Source organism: Rutilus rutilus (genome assembly GCF_951802725.1).
Source record: "Rutilus rutilus genome assembly, chromosome: 3".
In the NCBI taxonomy this organism is placed as follows: domain Eukaryota; kingdom Metazoa; phylum Chordata; class Actinopteri; order Cypriniformes; family Leuciscidae; genus Rutilus; species Rutilus rutilus.
In genome coordinates this window covers 25,861,306-25,881,876 of record NC_140211.1, presented here as the reverse complement: position 1 = coordinate 25,881,876, position 20,571 = coordinate 25,861,306, and positions in this window count along the sequence as shown.

The window sequence follows — 20,571 nt, the reverse complement described above, 5'->3', positions numbered from 1 at the left end:
CCAGGACAAGACGTGAAAACAGGACATGTCCTGGGAAAACAGGATTTTCATGGATTTTGAGTTTGACCATGTTAAAAAAAGGTAAGCTGCAATCTAAGTTATATCTGCTGGGTTGGTTTGTTTGTTTGTTTGCGTGGTAATGTTTTCTCCTCCCCTTACATATTGTGAGGCGTCCCCAACCCACTCGCGTTGTTTTCTGTCAGTGAGTGCATCGACTGTCAGATTGGCTGGATGGATAGTATATCCAGGCTTTGATTTATGGTGTCTTACAGCTGACACACCATCTATTATGTAACATTAGGCTATTTTTGGATCAGGTGTTTTGTGTGTCAAGTAGCCTATCTTAGCCCAAGTTTGCATCGCTAGCTAGCTAACTAGGCTACCAGTATCCTAGCTGAATTTCATAAAATCTGAAGTAAGTTAAATTGCATATCTAAAAAAAAAATTCTTCATGTATCCATATCATCCTTAACGTTACCTTGATCTTGGTGTTTGCGTTTCAAAGCCATCTCCACCATCATTTTCCCGCGAGGATAGGCCATTCTTAATGCTAGATAAAGTTAAAAAACAACCACTGCAACAATTTTATTTTCACTTTATTTATTGAATGGGTGTGGGCCGTGGCAAAAGTGCTTAAATTACATATAGGCATTAACGTTAACTTCAGCGCGGCAAAAATTTAACGTTGGTAAAACAAAGGCAGAGTGCCTTAACTCCAACTGTAACTTGATTCCAGCATTCTAGAGTGCAGCGGAACCAAGCTAAAAGACCGTAACTGATGTTAAGGGCTTCTGCCTTTGCTTTCCCTCAGCTTTTGGAAGTTATGACAAAAACAACATCTTATTTTTAGCAGAAAAGAACAAAATTGACTCAATATATTTTTCCACATGATAAAACTGATGTCCATTGTTCCAAAAATGGCAATAACTAATTTTGACCAAAATTGAAGTTAAGGTCTTTTGCCTTTGCACGGCAGAGTACTTAAGTACAATTTTGAGGGATCTGTACTTTACTCGAGTATCATTTTTGGGGAGTACTCATGACTTTACTCAAGTACATTTGAGAGGCAAATATTGTACTCTTTACTCCGCTACATTTCTATCCATAACCGTGAGTACCCGTTACTTCATCTAAAAATTTGTAAAAAAAAATATATATTTATGTTGTTTCCCTCTCAAACGTGATTGGATTGTGCAGGCGCCACTGATTGGGACAGCCTATCAGCAATCACCTTCAGCTTTCCGCCAAAGTCAACTCCATGGTCAGATTTAGATAAGAGACGAAACCATGGACGAAACAATGGATGAAGACGCAGCAGGTCCATCCCGGGAATGTGCCAACCCGTGGACCCACCTCGCCAGACTATTTCAATTTTCTGAACAAGTTAATGATAGTTTTCGCTTCAGGTGTTTGCTGTGTTTACCAATGTACAGCACTGTGGCAGTAGTAATGCAATATTTAGAAAATGTACTCTTGATACTCAAGTACTTTTAAAAACAAGTACTTTAGTACTTTTACTTAAGTAGACAACCGACTGTAGTACTTTTACTTGTACTTGAGTAAAATTTACCAAGGGGTATCTGTACTTTTACTCAAGTAATGAAGCTGTGTACTCTGTCCGCCTCTGCTTAATTATTTGACAAGTTATGGAGACTGAGCTAGTAAAATACAAGTATAACATCCCTCACATATTTACCCATTTTTTTAATGTTTGTTTGTATCAAGTGCTAAATGACTACACACTACACATTTTAAATTGAATAACATTTTATTTATTTTATTTTTCAATTTAACTTCTATGTATTTTCGGTTCATTTAGCTAACTGACCGCAAGGGCATGATGCAGCTCTGCCTGTTTATTCTCTACTGCTAATTAAAACCCTCAAGGGCAAGAAAACTTGTTACAAGTTTATATCAAACAAAAATGATCACAGCAGGTGCTTCTCTGAGGAACGCTACAGAGAAAACCGAACAAAACAATGCCAATAAACAAGTTGCTGTTTTTGTGTTTTGCATCAGCTGAGTGACAGATGTAAAGTGGTAGCAGGGGAGAGGTGCTGTGGGTTTCTCAGTGTAACCGCGCCAGCTCTCTCTCATCAGATAAATGCTTTGAACTCAGCGGGCAATGAAACTGACACTAATGAATGTGATTCCCCAACACTGGCTGCCAACAGCAGGAATAAAACTAATAAAGCATGTTCAGTTCAAAGGTAGACAGCTCAATATGGATGGAATGATAGAGAGACTTGGCTCACTCAAGTCTGGAGCGACGTACACGAATGAGTAAAGTTGAAACTTCTGCGGACAGTACTTTCGGTCGAGTACATTTACCCTCAATGCATCATATAAGTCTATCCTAGCTTCCCCTTTCCAATTAATGTTTCCTGTTAAGGAAAAAGCAGCCCTTTTGAAAATCTTCCAATTCTCTAGTGTATGAGATTCCTGAACAATTTCTCAAATAAAATCGTCTGAGAAAACACAACCGTTCTGTATACACCAGGGCAGAAAGGGCCAAAGAGGGCCTCTCTTATTGACCGCTTCTTGCATCAGCCATTGTGCATCTGTAAGTAATTGAGACATTGGTGTATGACTCAAGACCTATGCCACCGCAGCAAATACACACCTGGAGTGCATTATTCATTGAGATGTGAGGTCAGACAGATTGTAAATGGAATAAATGTTGTGTCAGAGAGATAATTGGGCCACCTCTTTTACCCCAAAACTACAACAAAGATAAATTATAGAAACGACATTAGTTTGCAACCTTCAACATAAGGACGTAAAATCAAAAACACTGATTTATGCGCTCAGTGGAGTTAGTGCGCACAAATGCAATTGCTGGGCACAAACATGGCAGGGGGTTTTGTTCTTCCTCTTCTTCCTCCTAGAAATGTATGTAGACACACAAAACACATACAAGCATTCATAAGCAGAGAGATCCCACACTCAAATAAATGCTTGATTATTACGTGTAAAATGTTGCTGTTCAGTCAGCTGAAAAACTAATTTCATTTTCTCATTAGGAGCCTGAGCCTGAGGCACATTCTCATGTCAATGTTTATTACTCTGAAAACAGAAAATTAAAATCATCAGCTTGTTTAGCTGCGGAGCAGTGAATCACCACATTTATAAGAGCATGAGAGAGAGAGAGAGAGAGAGAGAATAAAGCTACTGCAGAATGGAGATGATAATAGGAAACCACCTCGTTCTAACCGAAGCAATGAATTTATAGCCACTATGACCTTTTCCTTCCCTGGAGATTTGTTGCCATGCCAACTTAGATCACATTTTTTGACATGGTATGAAGTACAGACTGTGTACTTTGTCAAGGCAATTTCATTTTTTTATAGTATGGAGAAGAATGGGCTGTATGTCTGGGAACACAGTCGACCCTTACAGGTTTCTTTTTTAAATCTGATGACTAGTCGGTCAGCGAAACACAAAATTCCTCTTAATATTTACTGTTCGCTTCCATTCGAGGTCTTGAAGTCCAAGGCTAGATATATTATTTATTACGCTGAACAACTCTTCAAAGCTGCTTGAAATGCCAGGGCACTTTATTAAATGTGACAGCAACACAAATGTTTACCTTACTTTGGAGCTGATTTATACTGTCAGGATAACATTATTTCTGCAACAATCTCCAAGCTTCTCTCTTGCTCTAAGGCAAAGCGTTTTACACATCTCACAGAGAAAAATGTATACAGCATTCCTCAAAACACTGTATTGTAAACTATGTCATACATGACTAAATTAAAACAACTCCAATGTGGCACAGGGTGACACATAAACAAAATAAATGGATGTGAATGACATTCCTGTAACTTTCTCTAAATGTCACAGCCTTGACTATAAATATTCCTTGAAGGGTCCCATTTTAAGGATTTTTTTTATTTATGCAGGCTGCAATGTGATTCAACCTCAGAATCATTTAATCTGATGAAAATAAACCATGACGTTCTGGCACACAGAAGATAGTCCCTCTCCAGTGATGTGCAGAGAAACCTTATTTAGAAGAAATGAAAAGTTATTCTGTAGGTTTTCAGCTAAACAGATGCTGTTTATCAACACTAATCAGTACACCATCATCATCATACACTCCCAACATTATATAATCAACATGCATGTAAGGTTGAATCAGTGCAGTCCCAGTTGTGTTTTTGCACTCTGCTGTGTCTAATGAATTACAAGATATGACAACAGCACTGCCCAAACAAAAGCCGACTGTACATCACTTCCAATGAAGCCTAATGATTTGAGTTTGCCAATCCAGTGAGGGGGAAAAAAGATGGCAGAGCAAGAGAACAATAGGGAAAAGTTCATCAGAGCTTGGTCACTTCATTTGGCAGGCTGAGAACAGGGCAGCTGTTGAAGAGTCTCTATTGTATTAGGACTCTGGTCCTCTACAAAAGACCCTCATCCCCCCAACACCAGGCCACTGACCCAGAAACACACAACCCAACCCCAACAGGAAATGTGTCTCTCAGAGAGACCAGTCAGTCACAGAGAGATGAGAACCGGGTCAGATTGTGTAAATGTGGATCGTGCTCTGGTCCAGGTGAGTCACGAGCTCTTTTAAGAAAGACACGAGAAAGACTTTTTTTTTTTTTCATCCTCAATGACAAATAGGATGTATGAGAGTGTGTGTGTGTGTGTGTGTGTGTGTGTGTGTGTGTGTGTGTGTGTGTGTGTGTGTGTGTGTGTGTGTGTGTGTGTGTGTGTGTGTGTGTGTGTGTGTGTGTGTGTGTGTGTGTGTGTCTGTGTCTGTGTGTCTGTGCTAGCAAAAGTAGTCGGAATGCGCACGGGCTAATTTCGAGTTACAGGCAAAACAAGTGATATTTTTATTTTTGAGGTTTTCACAAAAATGACTTCATTAAGCCCTCTTCTGACGATCCCAATGCTCCAAATAGCAATTAAACATCTAAAAGTATCTTTATTTGTGCATTCCAACTCTGTGAAAATTCATAGTGAACTCTCGATGGCATGAGTCTGAACCAATGAAATGTGATTTTCAAACTCATTATGATGTAAAACGATCTTACTTGCGCTGACTGACAGATCTGATGTGTGCGCACAGAGACTCCTCTCAGACAGCGCACAATCCTGATATACACATACACAGAATTACAGTATTTCAAAATGTCTGTCTTGGCGAGTATTCACGCAAACATTATCTGTTATGTCTTAGGTGAACGTTTGGTTGGTTAACTGTTGGGGAAAAATATCTGATGAGTAACATTATATTAGATCTGTGCGGTACAGAAGGTCTGAATAGGCTGTCTGTTAAATAAATAAATAAATAAATAAATAAATAAATGTTAATCAAACAATTGTGGTATCATGGAAAAAAAGTTGAATAGCATTATTTTTTTTTTCTGTATACAGTATATTTGGTTTTGACCTGTTGTGGTATTACCGGGGATTTTAAGGTATGGTTGCTATAGTTGATTTTGTTTTGGAACCCTCAGAAAGCTTTAACTCGATTTCTCTCAAAATTTACTTTGCTGCCTCTACTTCAAACAGGTGTAGCTCAGTCATTTTTTGTCCGATTCAGACAAATCATGCATCATTTTGAATGTTGTTTTTATAGAGAATGTGAAAATACTGTAACAATAACTCATTTTTGAAAATTTGCTCATTCTGACTCATTTTGCCAGCACGGGTCACACAAAAAAGTAACCCATGTGTAAAATGAAATACTCTGCTGTATCTTTAATGCTGTGGGCCTAATTTTCTGCCAGAGTTCCTGGACATCTTGTTCAGATACATGGCATCATGGAGTCGATCAAATACCAACAGATAAAAAATCTAAACCTGACAGCCTGTGCTAGAAATCTTATAATGGGCCATGTTTGGATCTTCCAACAGAACAGTGATCCAAAAACAAACATCAAAATCAAAACAAAAATGAGTCACTGAGCACAAAACCAAGCATGTGTAATGGCCATCCCAGTCCCTGACCTGAACCCTATAGAAAATGAGTGGGCTGAACTGAAGAGAAGAAGCGCCAACATGGATCTGGGAATCTGAAGGATCTGGAGAGATTCTGTATGGAGGAATGGTCTCTGATCTCTTGTCAAGTGTTCTCCAAACTCATCAGGCATTATAGGAGAAGACTCAGAGCTGTTATCTTGGAAAAAGGAGGTTGCAAAAAGTATTTAATAAAAGGGCAATTAATTGTTCTCAGTGTGTTTTGGAGAAAAACATTTATTTCATAATGTGGTTTCCTCCCCACTTTCAATTCTTTTACTTCAATAAAAGGTTAGATTTTAGCATTTTTAAAATAAAATAAAATATCTAAAGGATAAACAATGCAGATTTATTTTTTACAGCCATCTTTGATCACATTTACCAAGGGGGCAAATAATTTTGACCAGCACTGTATATAAAGTGTTTTTTAATAAATTAAAACTATTATTCACGCACAGACGCATTTATTGGATCAAAAGCGTCAGTAAGGACTTTTATAGTGTTACAAAAGATTTCTATTTCAAATAAATGCAGTTTTTAGAACTTTCTATTCATCAAAGAATCCATAATACTAATAAATGTTTCTTGAGCAGCAAATCAGCATATTAGAATAATTTCTGTAATGATGCTGAAAATTCCCATTTTCATTTATTTTTTATTTTTTAAATAAACTATTTTAAGTTGTACAAATATTTCACAATATTACTGTTTTTACTGTATTTTTAGAGCCTGGGTGAGCATAACATACTTTCTTTAGAATATCGAATTATATAATTGTATACAATTTTTAGAGTTCTGTTTGTGTAAATTTATCTCACTAAAATAAGTGCTTTATTAGTGTAAAACTTGAAGGTATAATAAAAAAAGAAACAGCTCTAGGTTAGTGCGTAGTTTTGTTACATGATTCTGTGCCTTTTACATTTTTCATTCAAAGCATAAGTCTAATCAAAATCGTCTCATGCTTCCTGGTCCACCTCATCATTAAGTACAAGCCATCTGTGGTAGAGCGTTCTCAAAAGACATCTCCACTACATGTGTTCTGACCTTTCCCCACAGCCAGCCTCTCTGTTTTCATTTTCTACTTCTGGAGAGAACATCACAGAGAGCATTGCCATTTCATTCCTGCCGCCTGATTATTTTTCTCCCCTCTCATATCCTGAAGAACACACTCGCAAGCAACAGAATTGAATGACTAATGTTTAATACCATCATTATCAGCTTCCATTATTAATTACAAACTGTTCTAATTGTGTTTTGATTGCTTAGAACTCATTATTGTGCATAGCACAGCTGGGAGAGAAAGGAGATAGAACCAGTACATTCACATATACAAGATCAGAATTATCTAAAACATTATCCGTACTTATAAACCAAACTAGGCATTATTTATTAAGACCTGGATGTTTAATGCACATTAAACCAGTTAAACAAATAACTGAGGTCACTAGATTTAGAAGTGATTGATTTAGCTGTATCTTTTCTATTTATATATCCAATATATATATATACATACATATATACCCCCTCAGGTTCTACACTCACCCCCTTAAACCTCACTCCCATCTGGGTCACGGCACCAATGCAACCCTCTCAGGTCCTACTCGCCCCGCTCTGTGCACACCTCAAACCCATGTCTCCTATGTGGGAGGCGGGCACCCTAACTAGGAGGCTAAAGACCGCAGTCTCTAGCGTCAGTTGCTAGAGCGCCTCTTAAGATCAGGGGAGTGAGGTTTACTCACACAGCTCTTACTAGCTGGCCTCCGTTATATACATATATATATATATATATATATATATATATATATATATATATATATATATATATATATATATATTAGGGGTGTAACGATTCATCAACTACATCGATGTATCGATTTATATTCTTAATGATCCAACTACATCGATCTGTGCTCGGCAAGTTATATCGATCTAGACATATATCGATCTAACATCGTTTTAAAAGGTAATGAATCGATTGTATCGATACTATGAAATAACGCATTGGATTTAAGCACGTCAGACTTTATAAGGATGTTTTTTTCTTAGCACTTTTAATGATAAAGGCGTTAAACGTTACTCGATTCAGTCTGCCTATCTGTGACCTGATCGCCATGCGTGGCGCGCCAGCAGCAGCGCAAAGACAACAAGCAGCTTAAAGTCTCTCACCTCAGAAAAACGGACTTTCCTGTCCTCTCAGCTGCTATACTGCAGTAGCGCGCACTCTTCAATTGCACGCGCAAATGCGGCGGCGCGTGCTGCAGGCTTAGGCTATATCGTTTCACTAGCCTATATAAAGCACAAAATAAACTACAAGCATGCAACGTCGTTACGTTTTAAATTAGAAAAAACGTGTTGTCCAGATTGAGTATCTGCGGTCAGATGATGTTGTCAGGCTATATGTCCGTGTCATTATTCTATCATTATTTTCATAACTTGTAACGAAATAAAGTCTCTCACCTCAGAAAAACGAAATCTCATGTCCTGTCATCATGTGCTCGTAGCGTGCACTCTTTAATTGCACGCGCATAATTAATTGATACCATGATTCCCTTTCAAGAATTTTTGGCTAAAAAGTCACTGAATCGATTTCAAGTTACTGAATCGTTTCGGATCGTATCGTTCTAATGAACCAATATCGTCCTTGAATCGTATCGACAACCACGAATCGCGATACGAATCGAATCGTTGTTAAAACGAATCGTTACACCCCTAATATATATATATATATATATATATATATATATATATATATATATATATGGGCCATTCTACAGAATTGGTGCAAACTGCTGTCCCTCATCCAAAAAACACATTTGAAAAGCATTTAATTATTAAAATCTTAGATGTTTACTAAGATCCTTCAATTATCTATTGAAACCCACAATAATATTTAAGATATCAGTAAGCTTTATATATATAAAATCATAATTGATGGGCTACTTTCAATTAGGAGGTGGCTGTCCCAAACCCTAACCCCTAAATTTCAACTTGTGAAAATGATATTGAAAAAAATTTTGCAAATTTTTCCATTCTTGTTTTAAAAAAAATATTTTTGTTTTTTAAAAAAAAAAGAAGTTAAAAAAAATATTTATTTTATATTTTATTTTTAAATCATGAAACTTTATCAAAAAAAACATGTCCCGCATTTTCATGTCACTACCAAAACAGTGAATGTTGTAGTCCATTGGCTGAGACTGATTTTAACCACACTCCTACATTTTTGATCAGGAAATATTCCTGTGTCCCTCTCTCTCATGTGCTATATGGTGAGTAGATTGATCCCATCATTTTGAGGTAAATGTGTTCTAAAGTCTAAACATCTGTGTGTAACTTTAAGGAATGTCACTACCAAACTCATTTTTTCTGCTATTGAGAATTTTTTTTTGGATGTTATTCCATAAAATTTAGTTGTTATATGTGTTCAACTGTTCTGACCAGTGATTGCTAACCATGTGCTGATTAGCATCTTCGAGCTAGGCTCAAAAGTATCTAAAATTGTCACTACCAAAACAGTCACAACCGAAACATTTTCTTGAAGTTTCGGTTGTGACATTGTTTTGGTAGTGACAAAAGGGAACACATAATCCTTTATTTGGAGGAATAAACTACATTTTAGTACAGTTATGCAAATAATTACTACTGTAGTATGTTTTAGTAGTGTTTTAGTATGCAATATTCTGTTAAAATTCTGTAATGTAATGAGGTTACAATTACTTAAGGTTGCAGTCCATGATACTAGCTTAGGTGTAAGGTTGTTGTCAGTAATGTTAATTTATATGATTAACTTGACAGGGAGAATGACATAAAACACCAACATGCCTAAAAAAATATAAAAACTACAACAGAGAGACAGAGAGAATACAAACAAAGGTTGAGGGAAGACCCAGTGAAGTACGATGAATACTTAAGGAAAGAAAGAGAAAGAAATAAGAAACGAAGGGAAGAAGGAAAGTTGAAGAGTATCAGTGAATTATCTGACAGGGAGCAAAGAGATGTCAGAAAAGCATGGAGGAAAAGACACAGGATGATGGTGAAAAGACAAAAAGAGGTGGAGACATTTTGCAGGGCTTCCACACCACCTAGCACTTCCAGTGAGGGTGATCAGACACCAGTACACACACACACACACACACACACACACACACACACACACACACACACACACACACACAGTTCAGTGGTTCTGGAGATTTATCTGAATGAGGAAAATTATTCTGAAATTAATGTTTTATGTACACACACACACACACACACACACACACACACACACACACACAGTTCAGTGGTTCTGGAGATTTATCTGAATGACTCATAAACAAAATGTTGAAAATGTGCAAATAAAACAAAGTGGTTCTGAGTCTACATTGTAAGTTGTTGTTTTTTTGGGAAGAAAAATCTATGAGCATACCTCTTCTCACTTGCACCTCAAGACCCAAAGTATAGAATAGCTCTAGGTGTTCTTATAAGATATTTACTGTCAGATGTGTGTCTGCTATATGTACTGACTGCATATGTGCATCATAGTTATTAATTTATATTAACATAAAATGTGGACAGTCTGATTCAGCCATGGCAAACTAATTATTGTGGTCACTACCAAAACATTACTGTCACTACCAAAAATGTGCAGTCACTACCGTAACATGGGATGTTTTGTCAAAAATAAAGTATATTGAATTATCAACTAAGATGTTATGATAGTGTTTGGTTCAATGCATATTCAAACTAATGAATCCTTAACTTTGAAATCAGTACGATAAACTTTATGCCTTCTACAAAGAAAGATTGGGTTCAAAATACAACAAATCTCATAAATCACACTTAAAATATTATTAAAATTATAATCTTTATTGATTTCACCAGTAAAAATATTTTTTAAAAATAGAAAAAATATATATTTATAAGGTAGATGTAAACAAAATCTTAATAGGTCATTATAAGCCTTCTTAATAAATTATTTAATATTGTGTTTCGGTAGTGACAAATTTGGGGAGAAGGAAAATATTCCAGCATTTTCTGAAAATACAATATGAGAATTAACTGCACAATTACTAGAAAAGCGTACCTTGGATATTATACAATTTGCATACATGCAAAATTTGTGGGAAAAAACAAAAAAATTTCAAGATGTTTCCAACTCTGACTTTGCACCAATTCTGTAGAATGGCCCATATATATATATATATACTGTATGTGTATGCCTGTGCGTGTGTCAGGTGAACTGTACGCTACGGGCACAACAAAGATGGCAATATCCGAAAACCTTTTTTGGTCCCCAAAACAGCTTATAAATCACAGTAAGTGATTTTTGAAAATCTAAAAATGCTGAAAGTTTTCAATGCTACCCATTATTGAAACCTTTCAGCATTTTTAGGTTTTCAAAAATCACTTACTATGATTTATAAGCTGTTTTTGGATTAGAATATATAGTTTGCACAGTATAAAAATCATTATGTCTGTAAAGTCCCCATAAAACATGGAAATTCAATGTGTGTGTGTGTTTATTTGGCTTTATTTGGATTGTCTATTTAGTTTTTCAGTGCTTTTCTTTGTATATTCATTAATAATGTAAAGAAATTATTTATTTAATAACTAAAGGCATTTAGTCTGTGTAGTCTGGTACATGTTTTTATGCCATTTATCAAACGTCCTATCCAGCTTGTTTAGATTCATAAGATGGAGTGATTGTGTGAAATTTAGGACACCGATGAAAAAATGAGGCCCATATGTTTACAGACGGCTCTTGGGGGAGGCGGGGTTTGGGACAAGGGGTGGGGGAGGGGTTCTGTCAACCTGATGTTGATGGATGAACCCTCTGAAGATCATGAACACAGAATTAGTGCATTAGGAGCTGTGTGATAAATAGTCCCAGCACCTCCGTAGCCTCATCAACACAGTCAAACACATGACAAATTGAATGGAACCATGAACATAATAAACCAGACTCCGAGCCAGGGCAACATACATAAACACGCATTCACACACTCACACTCACACATCACTGGGGTGGTCGAACCATAGAAAAACAATGGAGAACTGATTTTGATTAAAACTCATTAAATATGCATGAATCTTATTTATGCTGGTTCAGCTTTGCAGAGCTGCCTCGACCTTTCAGAATAAATGCAGAGATTGTCTGTTTGAAGAGCAGAGATGTTAAAAGTGTTCATCATTTTAAGATCATTTCCACTCATATTTGAAACTAACTTTGACAAATCAACACTAAGTAAAAATGCATTATGTAATAATGGTGTTATTCGGAAGTCATGTTTTATCCACACCCAGGCGCGCTGGAAGCTGTTTCATGCGAGGGGGGCTGAGGGCTGGGTTGGAAAATATGTGACGTCATTATGTTGTGGCTGACGACAAGACATTAAATTTCTCTGTACTGTATAGGCCTATGTGTTGTAGCCATTAAATAAAACATTTTTAGTTTCATGTTTAAATATTATAGGCTAATGTTATTTTTTAATTTAATCAATATGTTGGTTATGAAAGTGAGCATGCAGCATGAGAAAGATAATGATACATCATGAGATGCGCAATATGTCTGGAGACATGGAGTGGGTAAGACATGATTTTGAACACTTCATTAAGTTTTGTTTTGTAGAAAGACTCTTTTTAAAAGATTTTCGTTTTGTATAAATTGTATCTTAATTTTGATCAATGTTTTATCAACCAATTGCCTGTATTTAATAAATAAGAAGCAAATATATAGCAGACAGTGTAATAAGACAAGGCACGATCACTTGCATTGCACATGAACTGGAGGGTGCTGAAACTCAGCTTGTGCCTCTCAGATTTGATAAATATAGGCTATCTATTATAGAAAGCTTGAAATGTCTACTTTTAAACGAAACTATTCAAAACGAAAAGAAACAGACTACTCCCTGATTATGTAATCCATATGAAATGTGGATATTTCTCTCTGGCGTTCATGGCGAGTCTGCATCGCCAACTTCATCTTTGCAGACACAGAAAACACCAGTTTATTAATAAACAATTAAATGTCTCCAGCTTAAAGGAGTCATAACCTAGTATTACATTGGATACCTACTGCTGTATTATAGTCTTTCAGGCCCTTCTAAAAAAGAAAAGTGGAAAAAAAAATAAACACAGACCTACTTTTACCCTTATTTCTGAAGGCATTATTGTCTCGCGAGATCAATGCGATGTTTTGGCTGTCGTGGACGCTCTATATGGCTCTGCACGCCAGTTGAAAGGGTTGTTGGGACAGCGTCATTAAAAATGAATTTCATCCACTGGTCCCTGATAGTTTCGTCCGATTTTGGGAGATAAAACACATTTACATGTTTTTTATGGCAATCAACCACAGAGCAAGTCCGGTGTGCACTCGGTTTCTCCATCTTTCTCGACTGAACTGAATATGAGGGGGAGAGGGGAAGGGGGGCTTCCTGCTGCGGTGTCCATATATGGTATATCCTACTACCTCATGACGTCAAGAGGGAGCTGAAATCAAAATCTCGTATTTGAGTGCGCGTGCACGCGCGCTGGTTTATTTACCCTGAGGTAAACAAACGCTTCACTTTTAAATATCGGCTTCCCGGCCAGTGTATAATCGTTAGTCGATCATAACATACATTGATTCTCGTGGAAAAGTGAAAATTGCAGGTTATGACTCCTTTAAATGAACAACTACTAGTCGACTAGGAAAAAAAACTTTAGTCGGAGGCAGCCCTTATTCCACATATTTTTTAACCAGCAGGCCATTCTGGGTTGAGCGAGTCATGCTCTGATCGGAACAAAGCATGACAAATTCAAACTTTATTTCATTTTCTCCGTAGTTTGAACACTCACTACATTAGGCATAAGAGCGTTAGTTAACGCTGTCCATTTATTTATTTTTATTTCATGGTTTTAAGTACAATATTATGTTAGTCCACAGTCCCCGCAGCACCCCCCTTCCCGCGCTTCTGTCCACACCATTACGTATACATTCTTGAAACCCATAAAATATCTCACACTTTATTTCTTTTTTTTTGTTACAAATATTTTACATCAGGTTCAGTAGAATCTATTTTACATAAATACATATTATTTTCATGAAATTCCATACTGTTTTGAAACAGGATTAGGATTAAGTTGATGTGTCTTTATGCAGTCTTGCTGTCTACACCATCATCTGGAATTCAGTTTACTCTCTGACCAAACCAAACAACTTCACTTAATCCATCATTGGCTGGATTTGTTAAGTAGGATTCTGAGTGATTTTCTGTGAGTATTTGCCTCATATGTATAAAGAAGTAGAAGAGTACAGCCAACATTTGGCTGATGGACCATCATCACTTTACTCTCTCTATCAATCCTTTATTCACTCATTCACTCTCTCTCTCTTCTTCCCAACAACATTTATTTATTTTATTCTTGAATGTAGTGTATAATATAGATTTCAAAATGCATTATTGTTATTGTTATTATTATTAATATTATATAGGCTATTATTATATTATTATTTTTGTGTGTGTGTGTCACTTTGTTTCTGATAAACTGCAAAACAGTGATGAATAAGAAGACCCACTTGTGGAAAATTCTTACATCACTATGGTGACAGTGAGAAAAGAGCCACACTGGCTTCCCCGATTGCAGCAACTTCCATTTTTATAACAGATGTTTCTGTTCTCTTGAACACATGGGATTGAAACGCTGCTTTAATCCAAATGTTTTATGCAAAATTCCAATTTTGCTACTTTGGATGGAAAAAAAAAGCTACGGAATCATTTGGAGCATACTTAGAAACACAGCAAACAAACAAAGCAGAGAATATTTATCTGCCATCAATTGAACAAAAGGCTATTTTTTTGAGAGGTAACTTTGACAACGACACAACGTGTTGACTTTGAGTAACTTGAACTACTGTCGTGCCATGTGAATAGGTGACGGTTCAAACTTTAAGTGTTTTTGTGTCCACCCGCACTGTGTTTCTGTTATTTTTTCATGTAAACAAGCCCAAGATGGATGTCTTTGATCAATACACCATGTTTTGTGCAATAATGCGTTTGGTCTGAACTGTAGCCTATGTGAAAAAGTGTTAAGGTGCGGTCACATCTACCTTTGTTCAGGGAATCCAGTCATTTCAATAATTTTTCATGAGGGCAAAAGATTTTTTTCCACATAGATTTTACAATAGGATCAAGTTGGTCATGCAAATTCACCAACACTTCTGAGTGAGTTGTCACTTTCAAACCAAGCACCTTTCTGTTGATCAACGCAACAAATTAGCATGACCAACTGAACCCGATGCAAAATTCTGCGTGGGGAAATCTTCTGTCCTCATGCGAAATTCCAGATCAAGTGGATTCCCATTGAAATGACTGGATTTCACCAGAGAATATCCATGAACAGTGGTAAATGTGATGCGTTAGCCAATATTTACCACATACTTATAAACATGCATAGATGATCAAATTTAAAAATGCTTTTATCAAAATGTATTTGAACAATTGTTGTTTTTGCAAAAGTTTTCTCCTGGAGAACATATTTTTGGACCTTCCTAACCTAGGGTACATAAGGTTACAGTTGTTTACTTGGTCAGGTTTCTGTGCATTCTCAGATAAAATTAATAAGAATGGCAATAATAATAATCATAATAATAAAAACACATTTCAAATATCTAGGGCAATTTTGATGGTACTTTTATTTCATTTAACCCTTTTATGCATACCTTGGGTCTTTAGTGACACGGGACATCATTCACTATACCCTCCTCCTCATTCATTTTTTTTTTAAGTTAGACATCAACCTTAGTATTCCTCAATCAATTCATTATACACAATTATAACAAGAAAAAGATAATCAAATGATAAAAGAATGCCTGTGTTCCCATAATTTTTTTGTAAAAATTGTATAGATTCACTAACGACCTGATGTGTGTAACAGTGTAACTGTATTTTTTCTGCACAACAATAAATGAATCTTTGATGAAGAACACATTTGTGACCCTGGACCATAAAACCAGCCAAAAGTCGCACGGGTATATTTGTGGCAATAGCCAACAAAACATTGTATGGGTCAAAATGATCTATTTTTATTTTATGCCAAAAATCATTAGGATATTAAGTAAAGATCATGATCCATGAAGATATTTTGTCAATTTCCTACCTTAAATATATCAAACATTTATTTTTGTGGGTGAATGCAGCACAATCGCCAACATAAATGGACAACTTTAAAGGCGATTTTCCCAATATTTAGATTTTTTAGCACCCTCAGATTCCAGATTTCCAAATAGTTGTATCTCTGCCAAATATTGTCCTATCCTAACAAACCGTACATCAATGGAAAGCGTATTTATTCAGCTTTCATATGATGTATAAATCTCAATTAAAAAAAAGATTGACCCATAAGACTGGTTTTGTGGTCCAGGGTCACATTTAACATAAGTCTCTCTAACCTTGTTGCAACAGGATGCTACTGAATGTCATCAATCCTTCTGATGTTTGACTGAGTGTACAACTCATTGTCTATGTGCATGGGCAGAGACACCATTGATTTTGTGTCAACTTGGCCAGAATCCAGTTCTGGTTTTCTTATTAAGGTGACAAATTTAGATCCGGTTCTTACTGAGTTTACATTAAAAAAACAAAGTTGAATGATTTTCATGATGTTTGGTATTTAGTATTTTTGTTTAGTATATAATTAGGACCAAGTATTATTTTTTTTCTTAAATGTACAAAAATAATAGTCAATGGAATAGTTTAGTGGAATTGAAATCACCATCCATCCATGCATTCTCCATAGCCTACCGCTTATCCTCTGTAGGGTGGATGTATTATGTATTATTTATTACTCTGTATTAGTATGGTCAAAAAATGTAAAACGGTGATTTTACAAGCATGTATATGTTTTTAGGCATCCTATACTGGTAAATACTGAAACATGAATTCTCATTCTCACCGCTCTTGTTGTCATTAGTCTGACTTACCAGGGACTTCAAAAGACTAACCATGAATGCCGTTTCCTCTTTCTCCATTTGACAGCCGTAATGGAGTCCACTAAGTTCATAGAGACAAGAGGCAAGATTTACCATCTCATATTTAACAGTTTCTACTGCACCCATTGAAAAGAGCATTCCTCCCCATAATCTGTTAAAGATTTGTTTCGGACTCCCCTTTCATTGGAGCAATGCATTTCCACCCTTCCCTCCCTCTCACCCTCTTTCTCTCTCTTTCAAACTTGTGTGTAACCTTTCTCTGCCCCCATTGTTTGGCTTTTGTTTGGCAACAGCTGTTGGGGTGGGTTTTTTTGGTCAGCTGTGAGAGCTCCAGGCACAACAGGAGCAGATGGCGTTTTGCCCTGCATGAATGGAGAAACGGAGGAGAGGAGCTGAATAGAGTCTCTCTGAATGGTGTCTGTACAGCACCTGCCCCTTGTAGCTCCGCACAGACATCATAGAAACATGGCCTGATCTGCTACGGCTTCCTTACTGTCGTACAGAATTAGACACACAGAGAGAGAGAGAGAGAGAGAGAGAGAGAGATGGAGAGAGATGGAGCATGGCTTGTTGGGTTGTGTCCACATTTATTGATTTCTCTCAGACCACTGGAATAATGTGCCGTATAGTAAGTTTGAGTTATTGGATATGACATTCCATGCACATGTAATCTATCACTTTGGTCTCCCAGTGCACTTTATCAGCTTTGTTGCTATAGTAACATGTGAGCTCAGTAATAGCTTACATTAACAGCCTAAGTAAGTCACAATAAAAAGCAATTTCAGAGAGTCAGGTTTCTCCAAAGAACACAAAGTCCATAGAATACTGAAGAGGAATTGAAAAGAGGCAACTCAGGGGAAACAAGATATGGTTTTATATTCTGCAAGCAGAGGAGACGGAGTGAAATCTCAACTCTCTCTCTCCCAGAGACATCTGTCAGCTACAAAGTTTAGTTCTGTCACAACAAAGCAAATGTTCCTCAGTCAATGACAGCTCACAATGCAATTTAAAAATGAATCTCTACCTGAACATTAAATAAATGTAACAGTAACATTAGCGCAGAAAAAAAATCCATCAATGCGCAAACTGTTTCTGAATACCAAAATCACACTGGTTGTGTTGGCCTCGAAAATACTGACTGTATGTTTGGAAATTTCCTGTTTAAAACTGCTGGCCTTCTACTGCCTGCAAGGTGAAACTGAGTCGTATTTGTGGGCTTGTTCACCCCAGTGATTTTGAACCAGGATTGTTTGTTTGATGACCTTTAACTCTCAGAGTTGGACACTGAGAGTGGTCAAGGAATGAAGTAGTTTTGGAAGATCTCACAGCATTTCTTGACTTTGGCCATGCTGTTTTGTTTGTAGGAATTAAAATGAAATAGGAAATACAGTCTTTTTTTATTCATCTAACCAATAAAAAGTGACTCAGTCGATGGAATATTTATGAGTTAAGAAAAAAGAGTCTTTTGGAGTGCTGAACTGCTCTAAGCAAACATAACCTCAGTATATTCAAAGACAGCACTTTAACATGATTGTAGCCTTGGTGAACAATGAATAGAATTTGAAATGATCCTCACTCCATTAAATTCAGCAAGTTCATAAAATGTAAGACATTTTTTGTAAAATGAACATGCTGAAGTTAAAATATTGAGGGTTTCATTGTATTCATCATTGCAGTGGAGGCGTGAAATATAGCTCAACAGAATAATCTCACTTGACATTAATAAGTGCGTATAAGTATCCTGCGTTAGCGAAAACTATTTTCTGGGAATTTAAACTTCAATTTAGTGCTGTTCTGCTCTTTCTGCCAGAGCTGAGAGGGCTGCTATGGGAACAGCTAGAAGCCCATTTGATGTACTTGGGAGAAATAGGCTCTGCGTTGCTATTGCTTTGATAAAGTGCTGTGGAAAAGCAAAGGCTGGTGTTACTGTAACTGTACTAAGTAAACAATTGATGCTCATCTCGTCTAACAACAACTAATTGTGGGAACAATGGGAAATATTTTGTGGAAAGAAGCATCATTCTACAGAAAGACTGTAAAACATGGTAACAAACAAATAAATGCTTAAAAAAACTAAAATGACAATCAAATAAGATTACTAAAACTTAAAATTATAAATATTAATAGTTAATACTAAAAAATATCACTGGATCAAAGTACACACTTACTTAAATATTATATCTGGTATTAGTCTACACATTTTGAACACTATAGTAGATTTTAAAGAAGAAAATGAGTGCTTGATAGTATATTACTTTTATAGAATACTGTAGAGTTTAAAAGTTTAATTTCAATAGCAAACCATTCATTAAATAAATATTACATATATGCACCACTGAAATTTTCAGAAATTTTGCCTTAAAGAAAAGCAAATAAAAGACAAATTAAAAACAGTCTTGAAAGTCAAGTTCTTTACTTTGCCTCAGACATTCATTCAGTCTGGGGAATCTTTCATACAAAAGTTCACGGCATCACCAGCAGGTCAACAGCACCTAAAGAAACTTCTCCCTCTCTCTCTGACTGAGAGGTCAACATTGTGCAAACAAAAGCTGGGTCTTGCCCAAAGCTAGTCAGCGAAACACTTCACTCACTGCAAGGCCATGCAGGTGTGTCTGAAGTCAGGTCAAAGGTTGCATGTGTGCTTTGGGAGCTGGGTGGGAAGGGGTTTGTTTTGTTAATGGAGGGGCAAACTGCATGGCCTACTGGACAGCGTTACTGATGTTCTGTGGCTGGAGATGACCTTTGCCCTATTCAAGTTCTACCCTATTTGGTTATTGTTGCTAAGCTACACAAATGATGTCAGCAACCAGAAACTCACCATCTGTCATTTAGCTGCTCTATCAGTGATTACTTTATCAGAAACCAAGAAGCTGTATTAATGATTACCTTAAATTACTGATCACAAACGTTTCGTTCAAATTTGCATAATGTAGTGAGGTAGCTTGATTGCTAACTAAAATAAGTCTCTTCACAACAGCAGCCGTTCAGCTTTGAATTTGGTAGAAAGTATAATCCATCTTAAATGCAATATAATAATATAAATGAGGGTCATTTCTCTTCCTGCTCTGATGGAAACTGGCACTGAGGTCACGGTCTCAGCCTCAGGCCACACAGACCTTTTGTCACACAGCTCACATTGTATCTGCGTAGACAGCAGGGTAATGAAAGATAGCTAATCAATCATTGATTGATATTACAAAAATGGGACATTCACAATGCATATGACCTTTTCTACTATGTCTTCTTTAACATAGGCTAAATTAAAATGCATGCATATGTATGCGCACACACACACGTTGGGTGTTTTATGGGGACTTTCCATGGACATAATTATTTTTAATTACTGTACAAACTGTATTTTCTATCCTGTAATACTTGTGGAGAATTAATTTTTTGTCCCCATGAGGAAAACAGCTTATAAATCATACTAGGTGATGCTTTTTGAGAATGTAAAATGTGATGGGTACCCAGTATTTGAGAAAAACACACGTGATGAATTACAGTGGAATATTAGGTTATATGTAATAACACTACTGTGCAATCATGTGACTGTGGTTTGAACTAGATTCTATAGATAGACATCATAAGCTCTACTTTAGGGTAATTCCAGTCGAGGTGGAATTTATGTTTGCTTTGATGAATGTTTTAAC